Source organism: Myotis brandtii, unplaced genomic scaffold (assembly GCF_000412655.1).
Source record: "Myotis brandtii unplaced genomic scaffold, ASM41265v1 scaffold138, whole genome shotgun sequence".
Lineage (NCBI taxonomy): Eukaryota > Metazoa > Chordata > Mammalia > Chiroptera > Vespertilionidae > Myotis > Myotis brandtii.
Window position 1 is genome coordinate 1,811,325 of NW_005354915.1, and position 5,380 is coordinate 1,816,704.

General features: G+C 63.3%; 1 protein-coding gene across 1 annotated transcript in view; it reads right to left on the reverse strand.

Moving 5' to 3' along the window:
* Nucleotides 1–5,380, reverse strand: part of KIAA1644 (KIAA1644 ortholog) — a 40,352-nt gene that overhangs the window by 12,457 nt on the left and 22,515 nt on the right. The window lies entirely within an intron of this gene.

Here is a 5,380-nt window from a genome sequence, read left to right on the forward strand (position 1 = left end):
GGCTGCTTGGGACGGAGGACAGCGCCTGCACCTCCGGGTGCGCAGGACCCTGGCCTCCTGCGGTGTCTCGAACCGTGACTTCCAGGAACCCGGCCACAGTGTGCACCAGGCGGGCCCCGTCCCAGCATCAGGCACACAGCAGTGAACGAAACAGACGCATTAGCACTGAACAGAGGCAGTCCCTGCCCCGGCCGGCACTGTACCGACAGCACCGAAACGGATCAGCATTTAAAATACTCCGAGGGGACACACCCTGAGGACGAGAACAGACCCCTGTCCACGGTGTTCACAGAAGCACAAGCCACGGGAGCCCAAAGGGGCAAACAACCCAGGTGTCCGTGGACGGGTGACTGGAAAAGCCACAATGTGGTCCATCCGGACCACGGCCTAGGATTCAGCCACAAAAAGGAAGGAAATGCTGGCATTGCCACACGGTGAACCTCGAGGACACTGCTGAGCGAAATGAGCCCGTCACCGAGGGACACATTCCGTGGGATTCCACTTACATAAGGTCCCTGGAAGAGTCCAATTCATAGACAGTCGCTGGTGGCCGCCAGGGGCTGGGGGAGGAGGGATGGGGTTGGTGTTTAATGAACAGCTTCCGTCGGGGAAGATGCAAAAGTTCTAGAGACGATGGCGGTGGAGGCTGCACAGCAAAGCGAAGGTACTCGCTGCCGCCGAGCTGTGCACCGAAAGGGGCTGACGTGGAAAATGTTACGTTATGCGTATTTTATCGCAATAAAAAGGCTAGGAGGGGACTAAAGCAAGGTGTGTGCGTGCATGCGTGTGTGTGCGTGCGCGCGCGCCTGTGTGTGCATGTGTGTGCATGTGTGTGTGTAGAGTGCTGACGTGGGGGCTGTTAGGGTGGTCTGGGCGGCCTCGCTGGGGAGGTGACAGCTGAGCAGACATGAGCGAGGCCGAGGCCGGAACCCGCGGTGTGGCTCTCAGGAGGAGGGCTGCGGGCCAGGTGGCAGCCAGTGCAAAGGCCCTGAGGTGGGAGCGCGGGGAGGCCAGTGCAGCCAGTGGGGGTGGGCAGGGGGAGAGGGGGAGAGGCAGGAGGGGATGCATCTTTATAGCACCTACTCTGTGCTGGACTCTGGGCCAAATGGGGCCCTAGTGGCACCCCATTATGGTGTATGAATTGTGTCCCCCCCAAGTTCATGTGGAAGCCCTAACCCCAGGAACTCAGAATGGGCCCTTATTGGGAATTGGGGCTGAGGCAGATGCAATTAAGATGAGGTCACAGCAGAGAGGATAGGCCCCACCCACCATGACCGGCTCCTCATAGAGACGCACGCACAGGGAGGACCCAGGTGAAGACGGAGGCGGAGATGGGGTGACGAGCCCACACGCCAGCAAACCCCAAGGATCACCCCCAAGCTCCCAGAAGCCAGGGCGAGGCCTGGACAGTCGCCCTGAGAGCTCCCACAGGAGCCAGCCCTGGTGACCCCGGGCTCTGGCCTGCAGGCTGCGAGCGCCTGCTTCTGTGTGCGAGCCCCGGTCCAGCAGCCCCGGGGAGGGCGCAGGATGCTCGCCACTCACCTGGGAGCAGGATGTGATGTGAGGGGTGGACCCCTGCAGAGCCGGCCGCGCCCGCCTGCCCAGGTTGTCCCCCATCTGCTCAGCGGGTTCCTGTGGGCGCCCTGCCCCTTCCATCCTGGTTCTGATGTCAGTGCCACCCTGTCCCCGCCTTGGTGAGGCCCTCCAGCCCCCCGGGTGGCCCCAGAGATGGGCCCTCGTGGTGAAGTTTGCTCTGGGAGAGGAGGCTGAGCAGGGCCACACGCAGCCCCCAGGAGCAGCCCCTCTGGCTGCCCAGACTGTCCTGGGGCACCGACTCGGGTCCGGCCCCGGCCTGGGCTGCAGGGGCCGCCAATCAGCTGGCTTGTCCTCACTCTCAAAAGCTGGCAGCCTGGCAGGGAGCGCAGGGACGGGAGCCAGGCGCAGGCAGCTCAGGATCCTGGCAGCAGAACAGAGAGCCACGGGACAGCCCAGAAGCTGGAGTCTTCGGGGCAAGGAGCCCGGCCCAGCCTCAAGGCCCAGCACAGGAGGCGCAACATCCGGCCTGGCCCTGCTCTCAGGCCCTTGGTCTTCTCACCAGCAGCACAGGCAGTGGGCAGTGGGCAGTGGGCGGCATAAGGGTACCAGGAGCCCTTCTGAGGTGTGAGCCAGAACAGAAGAGGGGGTGGCAGACCCAAGGCTGAAATACTGAGCCATGATGAGTACTCCCGGTGAGTGCTCCTGGGGGAGGGCCCTCCTGTCTCTCCACAGGCCTCTCCACTCTCCTCTGCTCCGCCCGCCCCGCACCCCGCACCCCGCACGGAGCCTGCTCTGCCCCGCGGGCTGTAAGCTGCTTAATTGCTCTGAGCCTGGGTGTCCTCCTGGCCTCCCTCAGGGCCCTCAGGGAGGAGGAAGGAGATTAAAGCATTTGAAAGTGCTTAGGAAAGGATTTCCACTGGGGAACCTGGGGATCCGCCCTGGACAATGCACTGTTGGGGGGCAGGGAAGGAGGGTCCTCGAGGATGATGCCCCCCCAATGTTGGCCCCATCTACAGACGGGGAGGCCCAGGTCCCTCTGGCCCCTGTCAGGGGAGGCTGCCCCAGTTTTGGAGCTGAGGCTCCAATCTGAGAGCCGGTGGGAAGAGGAGTCCACCTCTGCCACGTGCCCAGCCCTGTCTCCTGCTGCTCCCCCTCCCACCAAGCCCTGCATGTATTGGGGGAGGCTGTCACTCACACCTGGGGTGCCCGCCCTGGTTCCTGTGAGTAAATCCTGTACCACTTCAGAAGCTGCTCCAGTGCCCCCTCCTCCGGGAAGACTGCCTGGATTCCATCAGCTGGAAGGAGATCATCTCCATTGAGGCCTATCGTATTCCACCTCTTCTTTCATTAATGTGTTAATTCACTAATTCATTCATTGATTCTCTCGACATCTACTCGCTGAGCACTGACTGTTGAAGGGACCTGAGAGGGAGGGAGCCACTGCCCTAAGGGGCACTGTGCAAGGACGCCCACCAGCCACGCCTTGGCCCCCATGCCCTACTCTATCCGCCCAGGAGGGGCCTGGCCAGGGCCTGGCCAGCTGGCCATTGTGGCCACAGGGTGTGGGCTCCCACGTGCCACAGACGGGTGAGAATCCCAGCCCGCCAACGCCGGCCCCGGGCCCTCAGGACTGTCTGAGGGGCCTGAACAGTGGTCTCAGGGCCTGTGGGAGGTTACCCTGGCTGGCGGGCGTGCGGGTCCTGCACACCGCAGGTGTTCCCCGCCACCACGGGCTGTGTCCGTCCCCTGTCCAGCACGCGCACACTCCCTGTGGTCCGCTCAGTCTCCTTGGCCACTCCTAGGGCTGCTGGACAAGGTCCAGGTGGGGAGTCTCTGGGTTGGGCTCAGAGAGGTGAAGTGACTTGCCCAAGGTCACACAGCCACTCAGCAACTCAGACAGGAGGCCAACCCAGCCTCCCAATGTACAGTGCGAGGCCCGCCAGAAAGCACGTGTACACAGACAGATTAGACTTATCATCCAGCTTCTATTTCCTTGCAAATTGGGAAACTGCCCACAATAAAACTCAAATAGCCGGGGGCATTCTGGTGAGCGGGACTCTCCTGAGCTCTGACGGCATCTGCAATCACGGGTCGGGCAGGCGTCTCGGCGCTGCCCCCGGTCAGCGGGGACTGTGTTCCCATATTTGAGGATTATTTTTAAACATCGAATCTGGTGAGGCCGAGAGGAGAGGAAGGAGGGCATATGAAGGGAGACAGAGCCGCGGAAGATGAATTCAATCCCAGCGGGAACGCAGATCTGTGTTGGTCAGGCAGGCGAGGCAGGGGAGGGGTGGGGGGAGAGGAGGCAGGCGAGGCAGGGGAGGGGCGGGGGGGGGCAGGGCCACTGTGTGTGCAGGAGGGGCTCCCGTGGACACCCCAGGCCTGCCATGGGCCCTGCCCTAAAGCCTGGAGATCCTTGCGTCCGGCCCACCCCTTCTTGGCCCACCATGCCTCCCCCGGGGGCTGGCCACATACATCACCTCTTGCCTGGACCAAGTCAAGGGCAGCCCTGCCTAGTGGCTGGGCCCTGGGCTTGGGCCACACTGTCTAGGCCAGTGGTCAGCAAACTGTGGCTCGCGAGCCACATGCAGCTCTTTGGCCCCTTGAGTGTGGCTCTTCCACAAAATACCGACTTCTGCGCATGGGCCACGAAGTTTCAATCACACTGTACGTGCGCGCCCGCACGTGGTATTTTGTGGAAGAGCCACACTCAAGGGGCCAAAGAGCTGTATGTGGCTTGCGAGCCGCAGTTTGCCGACCACCTTTTGTAACCACACCCTGTGTGCCTGGGACAAGCCTCCTCAGTGTCCTAGGCCCTGGAACGGGGACAAGAATAGTCTCTAATTCACTGTGACGATCGAATGGAAGGACGCATACAAGCCCTGGGGACAGGCCGGCACGCAGTGGGTGCTCCCAACGCCCGTAGTGAGTGCCCGCTGTCTCTGCCCAAGCCTCGCCCACCATCCAAGTCCCAGGGGACCCCAGCGCCAGCTTTCTGACCACCCACCTGCCACTAGGAGTTCCGGTGGCTCCGAGTTCGCTCACTCCTGAGGCCCCCGCCCCGTGTGGCCTGGCCCCGGCTGCCACCTGTTCGTCTCTCTGCTCCTCCAGGTCAGCCGTCCGGGACCGGCCTCTCCTCTGGGCCTTTGCACCTGCCGTGCCACCTGCGTGGGCCACCCTCCCCTCCTGCCTGGCCGTCCTTCTTCTCGTTAGTACCAGGACGCACACTGTGAGTCAGTCATTGAACAAGGGCAGGGCCTGGGGCCTCACCAACAGGCTTGCGGGCAGTGGGTGCCAACGGACAGTGGCGAAACCACCACTGGGAGACAGCAGCCCAGGCCGGAGCGCCCGCCTGGGCGGGGGCGCGGGGGGTGAGCAGAGCCCCCTGGCTCCTGCCACCCAGCTGCACTGTCGCCTCCCCAGGTGCAGGAGGGGGTGAGGGGCAGAGCCAGCACTCAGACCGTGTGCCCCGTCTACACTGACTGATGAGCGTGTCCATACCCAGCAGCACACATGCACACGCGTGTGAGCGCACATGGCATCCGGGGTGAGGGTTAGCCTCCGGCCGCTTCCCCAGTTCCCTGGCGGTGCCGACCTCATCCGGAGCCTGCGGGCGTCTGTTTCAGGACGACCTCCACTTGCAGGTGATAAAACCTCCCTCCGAAATGCGACGTCCGGGAATGAACACTTTGGGAGCCATGGCAGCCGCGTGAAGCAAGAGCAGAGCGTGTCCTCCTGACCCCACGTGCCGCTGGAGGGAGCGGCGGGCAGCAGGGAGAGAGGATAGAGGCGCTGCGCCCCGCGGTGGCCGCGTGCATGCACGGGGGACGGTCACAGGCCGAGA